The sequence below is a fragment of the Mauremys reevesii genome, linkage group 24 (genome assembly GCF_016161935.1).
Source record: "Mauremys reevesii isolate NIE-2019 linkage group 24, ASM1616193v1, whole genome shotgun sequence".
In the NCBI taxonomy this organism is placed as follows: Eukaryota; Metazoa; Chordata; order Testudines; family Geoemydidae; genus Mauremys; species Mauremys reevesii.
Window position 1 is genome coordinate 12,118,160 of NC_052646.1, and position 15,126 is coordinate 12,133,285.

The window sequence follows — 15,126 nt, forward strand, 5'->3', positions numbered from 1 at the left end:
CCTAGCTCAGGCTTCCTTTGGTTTCCTTCATTTCCCCCCAATCCTGGTAGCTTAGTCTGGGAAGTTTCTCAGGCAGCAGGAATTCTCCATGGCCTTTCAGGAGCACTGGGAGTCTCTGTTTCCTGGTGTCCTCATATCATGACTGGCTGTCATTTGTCATTTGGAAGGTGCCTTTTAGTGAATTACAAGCAATTGGGCTTAATATGGTGCTGAACTGTGAAATTTCACAGCCCGTGAAATAGAGGCCGGATTAGGAGATCGAATTGTTTCACAATCTACGCTTCTATGAAAAACTCAGTGTGGGGTGAGGAACAGACTCTGCTGTTTTACTGGGTTGCCAGAATCAATAATGAGCAAGAGGGGTGATCTGGGGTGCAGCTCAAACATCCAACCGGGCTGGCCAGGGCCAGACATCAGGCCTGTAAGGGAAAGGTGAGTGTGGCAGTGACTTCACAAAGGCCTTTGGCAGGAACTCAGCCTATTGGGCAAAGATGATGAGGCGGCTGTGACCTCACAGAGCTCCCTTGACAACAGCCAGGCAGGACAGGCATGCGGGGCAGGGGGAACCTCGGAGAGCCCTGTAGCCTTGCTGCAGCAAGCCCCCATCTCGCAGTCTCTCTGTGAGGACCAAGAGAGGATTGGTGTGGAGGAGATTATTTGGGGGTGTTTTCATTTCTCTGTGGATTTTGTAGAAAGAAATCATCATCTGTGTAGAAGGTAAGAAAATATGGGGTTTGGATTCGGGTTCCGGCGTATCCATCAATGGCTGGGCCAAAGGGCTCCCCTCGGTCGCTCCCTCCTCCTCCTTGGAACTGTCGCAGATGTAGCGCTTTCTCCGTGGATGGTCAAAGACCCTCGGGGCTGAAACAAAGTCCAAAGTTCTCACGGGGGTGGTGAAGGAGTCCAGGTTTCCTCTCAGCAGCCTTTCCACAATTTCTAAAACACGTGTCCTTGGTAAGAGATGTCCTCCTCTGTCCAGCACTGGGACTTATGGGTTAATGGTGCTGCACTCTGATTGGCAAAGGGCCTTAGGAGGAGTTCTTTGTGGGGTCATATGGCCCACTTCCGGAGGGGTCACCCTGCCCCGGAACTCACCCTGATTGGTCATATCTCCTCTCAGGTGGTCCTTTTGGGAAGAAGAACCATCCTGATTGGTAGAGGGTGGTGGGAGGAGTTTTTGGAGGGCTGTGTGTGTGTGTGTGTGTGAGACGTGACACACCTTGCTTCCGGTCATGTGGCAGCCTTGACCCCGGAAGTAGTTCTAAAGGGCAAGGGACAAATGGAAGACAGATTTCAAAACACCCTATGGACATTTTAACTGTTTGAGCTAACTAATGGTTCCCCTGACCTTGCAACACTTCATCAGTGATGTATTTGGGGACAGTGTCATCTGTTCAGGTGACATACTTCTCTTTTTGGAGAACCCAGAGCAGCACACACACCACATCCGAACCTGGAGAGGTTTCGGCAGCATGGTCTCAACACAGAATTGGAAAAGCATACCTCCAGCCAACTCTCCACGGAGTTTTTGGGGTACATCCTCTCCCCAGAAGGTGCTACAATTGAGACAAATGTTGTGGAAGTCATTCATAAATGGGACAAAGTTTGAAGTCCTCAAGAAGTGCAGCGCTTCCTAGACTTCACTCATCCTGCGAAATCGAGATGTGCTGGCTCTCAGTGATGCTTAGATGGAAAACCACGCACCCCACACAGAGGTTGGAACCACCCATTCCCAGGTTGTCCTGAGGAGCCATGATTTCTCCAGGAGCAGGGTAAAGGGCACCGGGATCAGTCTGTCAAAGGTAGGGGAGGATTGTGTAAGGAGAGGGTCTAAGAGAGGAAGACCGTGAGCTAAGCTCTGTAGTTGAGCATGGCAGGGATTAAGAGAAGGGACAGGGCTATTAGAGGTGCGAGGGAGGTTGGAGATGGGGGAAAGGCCTGAAAAGTTCAGCTACTTTAGATCAACTGTGCCAATCACTGGCTGAAGTGACTGAAAGCTCTGAAGTGGGGATGGCTAAAATCATCATCCTCAGATGGGAACATCCCACAAGTCTGCAGAAGCTCAGCCTCTCAGATGAACGTTGTGGCCCAAACCTCTCTCTGCTCTGTATCTCACAGGATTCCAGCTGGCTGTTCCAATATAGGATGAAAACTATGCCAGTGAAGTCTCACAGCATCTGTGCAGTGAAGTGCCGCTTAAACCCGCTGTGATGCTGTGGACGGAGCAGGAGCGGGGCGGATTTGACCTGGGAATGTTGCCGGGAGTTACATTGGGGATGAGAAGGAATCTACCTGAGCTGTAATCTGAGCCAGGAGCGGGGTGGGGAGAAATCACACCTTCTGCCAGGAGACTGACCAAAGGAGAGGAGGAGCAGAAGGGAGGAGGAGAAAGCTGCTGGAGGGATTTTTAGTTTCAGTTTTTGGCTGGGTGGTGCAACGCAGGGAACCTCAAGCTGGGGTCTAAGCTCCCTGAACCCCCAGAAGGACTTGATTGAGGGGTCCTGGTTGTGCCTACTAGCTATGCTGTAGACTGCATTCCTATTGTCCAATAAACCTTCTGTTTTCCTGGCTGTCTGCACAGGACTGAATTTCACCTCTGTAAGGGTTATAAGGAAATAATTGGCTGAAGGCCTTTTTCTTTTTGGATGTCTGTCTAGTGAGGAAAATCTATGGGGATTTTTAACCTGTTCGTTCCCATGACTGGTGCTTCAATGATGCAGAGAAGTGCTGATGCATTGGTTGATTTCCCCACCTTTTAATTTACTATCTTCTTCTCTTTTAACGGATACGGTCAGTAAATAACCTGAAAGCAAATAGGGAAGAAAACTTCATCTGGGTAATTGTGGCTCTTAAGACAAAAATCAGGTTCCTGGTATGTTGCCTGGCTGAGATCATCCCTTTTCCCTGGCTCCCAGACCTGGGATTCAGATGTCATTCTCTGTGTGGTGTCCTTATTTTATTCCTAGGAAAAGGATCCCCAAAGGAGATGTAAGGATCCTGGACTCTAATGTCTGCAAGAAGCTTCAGCCACCTTCACTGTCTTTCCTACAATGCCAGTAGTGCTCTTTCTGCTCTCCAGATCTGCTCCCTCCAGCAGGACAAAGACACCCCTTAACTCCCCGAGTCCTGATTTCCTAAAATTCAAGGGGCTGAGGGTTTGCATTGCTCCCACTCCACCATCATCAGAGACTTCCTATGGGAATCTCCCTAGAGCAAGGGAGAAATCTGTTCTTCCATTAGAACCAGTCTGCTCAGTCAATCCACCCACACTGACCTCATTTTAGCTGCTTTGTTTATCCGAGATTAGTGGTATTGTAGCAGGGTGGTCACCCGCTCCTGCTCTGAGGAGTTTAAAGACAGCCCTTGGAGAGGGCTGGGGTTGAGAGCGAAAACCCTAGCCCAACTGGGAAAACAGAAAACACACCCCAATCAGGCCACAGCTGGCCTGTATAAAGAGGCAGGGAGCCAGTAGCTCAGCAGTCTCTCTCTCTCTCTCTCTCTCTCTCTGTTTGTAGAGGGAGATGGGCCTGGCTGCAGGGAGCTAGAAACAGGGTGCCTGAGTGGAGCAGGGCTGGGGAAAGGCAGAGGAGCCGGGGAGCTCCAGCCTGGAAAGCCTCAGGCTGCGGCCTAGCATAAGGCTAATAGGTACTGAGGGCTGCAGAGTGCCCCAGATAAAGGGGCACCCGGTCCTGGGAGGGACATGGGGGACAAGCAGTGATGAGCTGCTAAAATCTTAACAACCGGTTCTCTATAAAGTTCTGATTTAAGGGACGTGCCAGAGCATGTATTTTTTGTACCAATAGGGTTACCATATGTCCGTATTTTCCCGGGAGGAATTTTTAAATTTTAAAAATTCTGCCCAGACAGCAATTTAAGAACCGAAAAGCCTGACATGTCCAGGAAAATACAGATGTATGTTAACCCTACCTAAAGTTCTTTTTTAAAAAGATGGGCCTGAACTAGAAATGAGCTCCTTTTCGCATGTGTGGGTCCCCGCCACTCCCCTGGGGTGTGCTAGGGTGACCAGATGTCCCTATTTTATAGGGACAGTCTCAATTTTTGGGTCTTTTTCTTATATAGGCTCCCATTACCCCTCACGCTCTGTCCTGATTTTTCACACTTGCTGTCTGGTCACCCTAGGATGTGCACATGTGTGGGTCCCAGCTGCTCCCTGCCCCCCCTCATTGAAGCAGGTGTGCAGGGTTACTGCCCTGAGAACTGCAGGGCACCAGTGGACATGGGGCTGGCTGCAGACAGGGGTGTGGGGCAGGGCTAGCTGGAGGAAGGGAGTGTGACACGAGCTGGCTGCAACAGGGGCTGGCTGTGGGTAGGTGATGCAGACAGGGGCTAGCAGGGGGTGGCTGTGGGCAGAGGGTGGCTGTGGGCGGCTGCGGGTGGCTGTGGCAGGGGCTGGCTGCGGGTGGCTGTGGGCAGAGAGTGGCTGTGGCAGGGGGTGGCTGCGGGCGGCTTTGGGCAGGGGCTGGCTGTGGGCAGAGAGTGGCTGTGGATGGCTGTGGGCAGAGAGTGGCTGCGGGCAGAGAGTGGCTGAGGGCGGCTGTGCCAGGGGGCAGGGCTGGGGCAGGGGCTGGCTGCAGGTGGCTGTGCCAGGGGATGGCTGTGGCTGGCTGGAGCAGGGGCAGGGGCAGGGGCTGTCTGCGGGTGGCTGTGCCAGGGGCTGCGGGCAGAGGGTGGCTGCGGGCGGCTGTGCCAGGGGGCAGGGCTGGGGCAGGGGCTGGCTGGGGCAGGGGCTGGCTGCAGGTGGCTGTGCCAGGGGATGGCTGTGGCTGGCTGGAGCAGGGGCAGGGGCAGGGGCAGGGGCTGTCTGCGGGTGGCTGTGCCAGGGGCTGCGGGCAGAGGGTGGCTGCGGGCGGCTGTGCCAGGGGGCAGGGCTGGGGCAGGGGCTGGCTGCAGGTGGCTGTGCCAGGGGATGGCTGTGGCTGGCTGGAGCAGGGGCAGGGGCAGGGGCTGTCTGCGGGTGGCTGTGCCAGGGGCTGCGGGCAGAGGGTGGCTGCCGGCGGCTGTGCCAGGGGGCAGGGCTGGGGCAGGGGCTGGCTGGGGCAGGGGCTGGCTGCAGGTGGCTGTGCCAGGGGATGGCTGTGGCTGGCTGGAGCAGGGGCAGGGGCAGGGGCAGGGGCAGGGGCTGTCTGCGGGTGGCTGTGCCAGGGGCTGCGGGCAGAGGGTGGCTGCGGGCGGCTGTGCCAGGGGGCAGGGCTGGGGCAGGGGCTGGCTGGGGCAGGGGCTGGCTGCAGGTGGCTGTGCCAGGGGATGGCTGTGGCTGGCTGGAGCAGGGGCAGGGGCAGGGGCAGGGGCTGTCTGCGGGTGGCTGTGCCAGGGGCTGCGGGCAGAGGGTGGCTGCGGGCGGCTGTGCCAGGGGGCAGGGCTGGGGCTGGGGCTGGCTGGGGCAGGGGCTGGCTGCAGGTGGCTGTGCCAGGGGATGGATGGGGCTGGCGGGAGCAGGGGCGGGGGCAGGGGCAGGGGCTGTCTGTGGGTGGCTGTGCCAGGGGCTGCTGCGGGCAGAGGGTGGCTGCGGGCTGTGCCAGGGGCTGGGGCAGGGGCTGGCTGGGGCAGGGGCTGGCTGCTGGCTGCAGGGGGCTGTGCCTGGGGATGGCTGTGGCTGGCTGGAGCAGGGGCCGGGGCAGGGGCAGGGGCTGTCTGCGGGTGGCTGTGCCAGGGGCGGGGCTGGGGCTGGGGCTGGCTGGGGCAGGGGCTGGCTGCAGGTGGCTGTGCCAGGGGATGGCTGTGGCTGGCTGGAGCAGGGGCAGGGGCAGGGGCAGGGGCAGGGGCAGGGGCTGTCTGCGGGTGGCTGTGCCAGGGGCTGCGGGCAGAGGGTGGCTGCCGGCGGCTGTGCCAGGGGGCAGGGCTGGGGCAGGGGCTGGCTGGGGCAGGGGCTGGCTGCAGGTGGCTGTGCCAGGGGATGGCTGTGGCTGGCTGGAGCAGGGGCAGGGGCAGGGGCAGGGGCTGTCTGCGGGTGGCTGTGCCAGGGGCTGCGGGCAGAGGGTGGCTGCCGGCGGCTGTGCCAGGGGGCAGGGCTGGGGCAGGGGCTGGCTGGGGCAGGGGCTGGCTGCAGGTGGCTGTGCCAGGGGATGGCTGTGGCTGGCTGGAGCAGGGGCAGGAGGCAGTGGCAGGGGCTGTCTGCGGGTGGCTGTGCCAGGGGCTGCGGGCAGGAGATGCCGGTACTCACACACGGGGAGCAGCTAGGAGCAGCCAGGGACTCACCAGGCAGCAGCAGGAGCCCCAGGGACAGAGGGCCGAGGAGCAGCAGCAGCAACCGGGCCAGGAGGCAGCGCACATGGCTCCCGCAGCACAGCGCCCCCGGGCGGCCGGGAGGAGGAATTACACCCTTCTCAGCCAAAGCCCATCAAAGCTTCCCTTGCAGGGAAGCCTGTTAACTAGCGGTTCTAAAACCGCTTCTATATTTAACAACCGGTTTGAGCGAACCGGCTCCAGCTCACCCCTGCTCATGAAAACATCCCAGTTATGGACACAGGCATCAGCAACCGATTCCCCAAGCTAAAGTCCCCTTTGCAATCCAGGGAAACAGCCTGGGTTGTCTGGAGAGCACGGTTTGGCCCATGGTGACTGCCGACACTGCACCTGCTCTACAGCGACTCATGGGACACCTCTAGCCCATCAGCACTCGGCTCTCCCACATTCTGCTGAGCGGCTGAGATCTGGGGGAACAGAAACCCTTTGTTAGAAACAGAAAAATCTCCTCACAGAAACACTCTCTCAATGGCTGCCAGAGGACTTCCCTGTGAAACCTCAATTGCGCAGCCCCTCGGATTCCCACAGGGGAGATCTCTTCTCATTCACGTGTCACCCATGGCTGCAGTGTCTGATAGGGGGAATGAAGAGGGGGTTTTTTTGGCCAATGGTCCCTTCTACAGCGCCCATAATGGGAGGAGGTTTGGCCTTGTGATGTGAGGCACCGGTCTGTTCATGAGGCTACACGATGGTACATGAAGAGCGATGCAAGCAAGGGGAGAATGGACATTAGAGAGCAAGGCTGGGACCTCTGCGGAGCTGCTGCAATCAAGCATCCACAGCCAGAAGAGAAACGATGGGAAACTCGCTCAGATGGCTGGCAACAGCAGCAGCAGCAGCTGTCTCATAAAGCTCTGCTCATGCTCTAAACAACAGAGGCAGGACAAAGAGCCACACAGTGAGAGACTGGGTTGCAATTAGCAATACACATTTTTTTCAGTGGATTATGCTGTCCTGACAGGCTATTTCCTATAATGTGCACAGCCAGCCTCCCTGGCTGACCTCAACAGAAGTTAGGTTCTCCGTGCCCGCAGGACAGGGCTGGCCTTACCATGAGGCCAACTGATGCAGCCGCCTCAGGTGCCAGACTGTGGGGGGAACCCACTAGAACCCAGCGTGTAGACAATGGTGTCCGGTGCATATATTTGGTCTCTGCTCGAGATGCACAGAGATGGTGGAGTGCTGTGCTGGAGGAAGGCAAGCACAAATGACATAACAGGCAGACAGGTGAGAGGGACTAACAGAAAGCAACAGGAGCTGCAGGGAGAGAGGAGAAGCGTCCTCTTATGTACCTCTCTAGCACCCCAGAAGCCTGGCCTGATTAACACCAGCTTGTCAGGGCGCGAGCACGGACCCCACCTACTCCTCCCGCTTTCTCCTGACAACAGCGCCACCCTTCACGGCACCACCTCATGGCACCTTCTGCGTCTGGGCTCTCACCGAAATGGGAAGTCCAGTCGGGCCTGGCAGTGGCTGACAGGCAACGGAGACAGGATGTTTTGCAGCTTTAGACTGTCAGTTATTCCCCGGAAAATGAAGCCAGTCACTCTGGTGCAGTTTCCAAGAGTCATTTCTCCTGTCACTGTGCTCTGTGTCAAAGAAGAAGGGGATAGAAGCAATGGGTACCACAACAATAAATCTGATGTACAGTGAAGCCAAATGGCAAAAATTAAGATATCTGTACACTAATGCAAGGAGCCTAGGTAACAGAATGGAGGAACTAGAGCAACTGGTGCAGGAAATGAAACCGGATATTATAGGGATAAGAGAAACATGGTGGAATAGTAGTCATGACTGGAGTACAGGTATTGAAGGCTATGTGCTGTTTAGGAAAGACAGAGATAAAGGCAAAGAAGGTGGTGGAGTAGCAATTGTATATCAATGATGAAGTTAACTGTAAAGAAATAAGAAGGGTCAGAGACGGGCTACTAGGATGATCCGAGGAATGGAAAAGCTGTCTTATGAAAGGAGACTGAAAGAGCTTGGCTTGTTTAGCCTAACCAAAAGAAGGTTGAGGGGTGGAGTATGATTGCTCTTTATAAATATATCAGAGGGATTAATATTAGGGAGGGAGAGGAATTATTTAAGCTTAGTAACAATGTGGACACAAGAACAAATGGATATAAACTGGACACTAGGAAGTTTAGACTTGAAATTAGACGAAGGTTTCTAACCATTAGAGGAGTGAAGTTCTGGAACAGCCTTCCAAGGGGAGTAGTGGGGGCAAAAGACATATCTGGCTTTAAGACTAAGCTTGATAAGTTTATGGAGGGAATGGTATGATGGGATAGCCTAATTTTGGCAATTAATTTGGCAATTGATCTTTGATTATCAGCAGGTAAGTATGCCCAGTGGTCTGTGATGGGATGTTAGATGGGTTGGGATCTGAGTTACTACAGAGAATTCTTTCCTGGATGCTGGCTGGTGAGTCTTGCCCGCATGCTCAGGGTTTAACTGATCGCCATATTTGGGGTCGGGAAGGAATTTTCCTCCAGAGCAGATTGGCAGAGGCCCTGGAGGTTTTTCGCCTTCCTCTGCAGCATGAGGCACGGGTCACTTGCTGGAGGATTCTCTGCAGCTTGAGGTCTTCAAACCACAATTTGAGGGTTTGTTATAGAAGTGGATGGATGAGATTCTGTGGCCTGCATCGTGCAGGAGGTCAGTCTAGATGATCATAATGGTCCCTTCTGACCTTAAAGTCTATGAATCTATGAGACTCGTGTTATCTCTTAAGAGATATCGAAACAACGGAAATTCAATTTAGTCATAGATTCCAAAGCCCAAAGGAACCATTTTGATTATCTAGACCAGTGGGTGTTTTCCTCATTTGCGTATGATTCAAACATTTTGAATGGTGGTGGAAATTGTTGACACAATCTGTGGACCCCTAGGAGTCCACGGACCACAGGTTGAAAAGCAGTGTTCTATGGTAACAACAACCTTTGGAGGACCCCTTAGATATAGTCTGTGGATCCCAAGGTGTTCGCAGACGATAAATTCAACCCCCCTCATCTAGTCTAATTGCTTGTATAACACAGGTCATAATTTTTTTCCAATATTTTTCATTGTAAAGTAGAGGATAACTTTTAAAAAAATCATCCAATCTTGAATTAAAAATTGTCCATAAACTGAGTATCCACCACGACCCTTGGTAAATCATCCTGAGGGTTAATTACCCTCCCTGTTAAGAGACGCTTTTTATGTAGAGCTGGTCAAAATTCCCACCTATCCCCTTGGAAAGCGTTGAGCTTTTATGAATAAAACCCCAAATCCAAACTATTTTGGCGCTGGTCTATTTTGGCTGAAATCTGAAGTATTTTGGTTTTGAAATGGAGCAACTGAGAGATGTAGTCGAACCAACAAGACTGGCCTATAAAGGAGAATGGAAGCCTGAGGAACTTCAGCTAGACAGATCAACATGTGGAGTGCTCAGTGTTGAAGGTGTTTGAGAACAGGTCAGAGAAACACCCATCGGGATGTTTACTTGGTGTTACTTGGTCTTGCCCCAGCATGGGGAGCCTGACTTGACTCCATGAGGTCCCTTCCACTATACATTGCTAGGACTCCCGAATAACAATATTTGTATTGATTGTTATTATTTAATTTAAATTGTTGTAAAAATGCTGACATTTCCATGGAAAAGTTCAATGCAAAGCAATTTGTTTGTTTTTGTGGGAGGAGGGCAATTTTCATCTATTGCCTAGGAATGTAGTGTTCCCACTCACTGTAGGAGGGTCTGATCCTAGTTTTTTTCAGATTTGCCCATCTATGGTTATGAACAAGGTCACCAATAACAAAGTCTCTCCACGAGACAAAGAAACACCAAAGACAGGAATCCAAATTTCCATATGGAAATGGAAGCATAAAGTCACACTTGTCTGGAAGCCCCATTTCCTAGTAATGTGGCTACTTTGGTAGTAGATTTCTACAATTCTTTACCTTATCAATGTGAAAAATTAACATGCATCTGCGCACACACACACATACACACACGCACATGTTTCAATTGTCCTGTTTGGACTAATCACATTTCACCATAACAGGAACCCATCAAGAGAAAAAAACATTATATTAAACAGACTGTACAACCTACGGCTACAAATCTCTATAATTTACCATGAGTGAGTGGAGACAGTGGCAGGACCAGCCTGTCCTTCTCAGAAGATAGTTCTTTAGCAGAGTCATAAAGCAGCTTCCTAGAAAATCTCCACCTAAAGGGCCACAATGAATTGCAGGTCAAACAGCATCAAGAAAGATGATTCCCTTGGAAGCTAGGTGGGTCCAGATGTCCCTATTCCTTCTCCCACTTCAAACTAAGAAGAAAACTCAACTATGCAAGAGACATTTAATTCCATTATCGGTGTGTATCCACCCCGAACCCATGAGACCGTCCATGGGGGGCAAAGAATGGTGCACTGGGGAAGCCCATTCCATACTGTACTGTCTTTTTTCACAATCTTCTCTCTCCAGGGCTGTCAACTGGGAATATTTCACCAGCACACTGGGAAATTTCCACTCTGGGAAATTTTAAATGAAAATGTTTGATATTCAAATAAATGAAGCACATTTTAGGGAAAAAAGAAAAACCCCTCCATTAACAAGATTCTTTGAAACTAAGGGGTAATTTTAAACAGACTATTTTCATCTTCATATGCACAGCGTATGAAATCTTTTAACTCATTACAGCACAATGGACTAGACACTCAGTTGGTATCAGTCACCGTAGTTCTGCTGATGCTGATGGATCCGTGACAACTGACGCCAGGTAATGATCTATCCTGATATCCCCAAACTCTGACATGCAGCGTTCAGGATAGTTTAGGCAGTTGGTCCCATTTCACTGCAAGGTACTTTGTGAGAGAAAATGAAGACAACATTTTGGAATCAAAAGCATCAGCACTTTGAGAACAGAAAAACAATCTTTTCTCTTGGTCGACAGAATGTATTTTGGAGCTTTCCTCGGGTATTAGAACTGAATGAATAATAGACCACTCATCTTAGTCTTTGCCCCGTAATGTTAAAACTTGTTGCAAGAGAGATATCTCTCTTTCTTGAACTCAAAGGGATTGTGTAAGGGGAGGTGGGGTTGATCTGTTCTGCCAACATGAGGGGAAAAAATTCCTCAGAGCTCTGAATCTCAGGTCAGGCACAGGCAGGGTGTGTGTGTCATTAAAATACCAGTTGCCTCTCCCGGCAGCGGAGGTAGTTAGACACCAATATATGGTCTTCAAATATTGTTCAAGTTCTTAGACATGTTGATGCTTCTCTTTGTCTTTCCCTCTGTTTTATGCAGTTCAAGTATCTGAAAATCCCCCCTAGCAAGAAGCACGTCCAATCACAAATACACTTAGAGGAGCAGGGCAAGATTTTAATCAATATCTGCCAGGATTAGAGCTGTGAAGACGGTTTCTTTCAGAGCAGCAGGACTAGACATCTGTGTATCGCACAGCCAAAGGGCAAGGAGCATTCTGCTGCTCAGCGCTGAGGGAGAAGGAACATTTGCAGCAGCAGCATGAGAGGGTCCAGGAGTCCAGTAAAAAGTCAGGAAATGCACCTGCACATGCCCGTCCGATTCAGATCTCGATTGGGCGCTGTCAAGGGCCCTCAGCAAAGAACCTGTCATGACACATGCCATTTAGCTGAGCCCTGGCGGGATCCTTATCAGGAAGGATAATGAGGGTGATGCTGCAGCTGGGAACACAGGGCTGGCTCCAGACCCCAGCGCGCCAAGCCTGTGGGACCAGTGGACCCTCCGCAGGCACGTCTGCGAGAGGTCCACCGGCGCCGCGGGACGGGCGACCGGCAGAGCGCCCCCCGCGGTGTGCCGCCCTGCTTGGGGCGGTGGAAATCCTAGAGCCGCCCCGGTGGGAACAGTGAAGATCCTGCCAATGTCCTTAAAGGCCAGGATGTGACCTCACATTAGATCAGGAGGACCAGTTTGAAGACGATAGCAGTGAAAACTCTGCAGAGGGGGATGTGCCTGGCCAGAGACTGGAAGTCCAGGTGGTTACTGCAACTCTCTAACCCCTCCCTCCCATTGTTTTCTAGAGAAATTGGACTTTCAACACTGAGGATTTGGTAGGTTATGGCCAAATAATTTACTGTCCTGGATATTACGCCCTGCATTGCTGTATGTGTGTCTGGGGGGTAGTGCAGACGCCACAACATTTGCATGGCCTCATCTCCCTTCCTCTCCCCGCCACCGGCCTCTGCTGGGCACAATCCCAAGTGGATGCAGAGCACTGGGGGAAAAGGTTTCGGAAAAGCCCGCTTTGCCAAGAGTTCAGAGCTATGGGCTGTGCGGCTTGTGCTGAAGCCCACGGTCTGTAGCAAGTTCACAACTAGAAATCAGTGCCCCTCTGTCCGTTTCACCGCAGGCAGGCAGGTGGGGATGGAGGGGTTCAAACACGGCTTGGATCAATGCTCTCCATCCTACCTCAGGCTTTGGTTGGTTTCCTTCATTTCCCCCCAGTCCTGGTAGCTTATTCTGGGAAGTTTCTCAGGCAGCAGGAATTCTCCGTGGCCTTTCAGGAGAACTGAGAGTGCAAACCTGCTTGGGCCTCCATAACAGTCAGGTCCCTACCAAATTCAGGGCTCACTTTGACTAGTTTACAAACCCTTTGGCCTTGAAATTGACCAACATCACCATTTCGATGTTTCCATTTGACATTTCATGATATTGTAACCATGGGGGTCCCGATCAAACTGGGAGAACAGGGGAGTTCAGAGGTTGTTGTGGGGGGGGTCACAGCATTGCCACCCTCACTTGTGTGCTGCCTTCAGACCTGGGCTCCAAGGGCAGCAGCCAGCAACCTTTCTGAAGCTAGAGGAGGTTCCCAGATGTGCAGGTGGGTCCCTGCTGTTGGGAGCACCCCAGCTCCTACCATTTTCGGGGCATCCAGAGAAATGGACCCCTGAGCCCCAGAAGGAACTGCAAGGGAAGCTCTGAACTCTCGCTTCAGATGCTAGGCAGGAGCCGCGAGCCCAGGCACCCAGAGCGCCGGCAGGAGTGGGGAGGAGCATGAAAGTCCTGACCCCAGTGCCCCAGCACTGGCTGACCCCACAGGGTCTGAGTCCAGCACCCAGAGACATGACTGGAGCAGAAACTGCCAAGACCAAAGCCCTGAGCCCAATGCCAGGCTGATGCAGCGCACTCACTTCTGCATTGCCTCTACAGGTGCGTCTGCTATCCCCACGGAGAGGGAGTCCTGTCACTAGCCGGGCAGAGAAACAGCTAGGAGGCCCCTACTGGGTGCTCCGGGCTGGGGGGTCCCAGCAGGACGGGGAGATCAGATTTCATGGGGCAGGGCTAATTGGATCTAGCCAAAAAAGGCACAAGAACCAACAGCTGCCAGCTGAAGCCAGAGAAATTCAAATGAGACGTAGGCACACAGTTTTGACAGTGGGGGAGACTAGCCACTGTAACAAATTACCCAGGGGAGAGGTGGAGTCTCTGTTTCCTTGAGTCTTCTCATCACAACTGCCTGTCATTCTGGAAGGTGCCTTTTAGTGAATTACAAGCAATTGGGCTTCATATGGTGCAAAGTGTGAGAAATTTCATAGCCTGTGAAATAGAGGCCAGATTAGGAGATCGAATTGTTTCATAACCTCTATGAAAAGCTCAGTGTGGGGTGAGGAACAGACTCTGCTGTTTTACTGGGTAGCCTGCTTGCGCCCCAGAATCAATAATGAGCAAGTGGGGTGATCCGGGGTGCAGCTCAAACATCCAGCTGGGCTGGCCAGGGCCAGACATCAGGCCTGCAAGGGAAAGGTGGGTGTGGCAGTGCCTTCACAAAGGCCTTTGGCAGGAACTCAGCCTATTGGGCAAAGATGATGAGGCGTCTGTGACCTCACAGAGCTCCCTTGACAACAGTCAGGCAGGACAGGGATGCGGGGCAGGGGGAACCTCGGAGAGCCCTGTAGCCTTGCTGCAGCAAGCCTCCATATCGCGGTCTCTCGCCAGGGCCGCCCTGAGGATTCCGGGGGCCTGGGGTCTTCAGCGGCGGGGGGGCCCTTCCGTTCCTGGACCCGCCGCCGAAGTGCCCCGAAGACCCGCGGCGGGGGCCCCCCCCCCACCGAAGCGGGACCCGCTGCCGAAGTTCAGCCCGGTCTTTGGCGGCGGGACCCCCCGCCGCGGGTCTTCGGGGCACTTCGGCGGCGGGTCCTGGAAGGGAAGGGCCCCCCGCCACCGAATTACCGCCGAAGACCGAGCTGAACTTCGGCTGCGGGTCCGCTCCGTCTTCGGCGGTAATTTGCGAGCGGGGGGTCCTTCTGCCCCGGAGCGGAAGGACCCCCCCGCCGGCGAAGACCGAGAGCGGCAGAAGCTCCTGCGCCCGGCCGCACAAGAGTTTGCCGGGCCCCCCCGAGTGAGGGACCCTGCTCCAGGGGCCCCGAAAAACTCTGGTGGGGGCCCCCGTGGGGCTCGGGGCCTGGGGCAAATTGCCCCTCTTGCCCCCCCCTCTGCGCGGCCCTGTCTCTCGCTGAGGACCAAGAGACGTTGGTGTGCAGGAGATTCAGTGCGTATGTTTGTCATTCCCATGTGGATTTGTTTCAAAAACGTTGTCATCTGTGTAGAAGGTAAGAAAAAATATAGGCTCTAGATATAGATATAAGATAGCATAGGATATTTCAAAGAGAAATTCGTACCTCTCAGTGACCTGTAATGACTGGCTCATGTTTAGCAATGTTCACAAAAGGAATCTCTACCAATTGTCCAGCAGGGGGTGCTATTGGCTTGTGAAAGACGATTCTCAGAGAAAACTGTGCCTAGCAATGAACCTGAATGAATTTCTCATGTATCAATTTTCACACATGCAGATTAGTCTTATGGCAGAGATCCGTTTGGGAAAACAGCGAAACATG

At 53.2% G+C, this 15,126-nt stretch overlaps 1 long non-coding RNA gene across 1 annotated transcript; it reads left to right on the plus strand.

The window, feature by feature from the left end:
- The first annotated feature begins 573 nt into the window (after positions 1 to 573).
- LOC120390750 lies at positions 574 to 11,594 on the plus strand. Its single transcript, XR_005591131.1, has 3 exons — positions 574 to 717; positions 10,951 to 11,029; positions 11,558 to 11,594. It is a non-coding gene; the product is annotated as an uncharacterized LOC120390750 (long non-coding RNA).
- Positions 11,595 to 15,126: the final 3,532 nt, after the last annotated feature.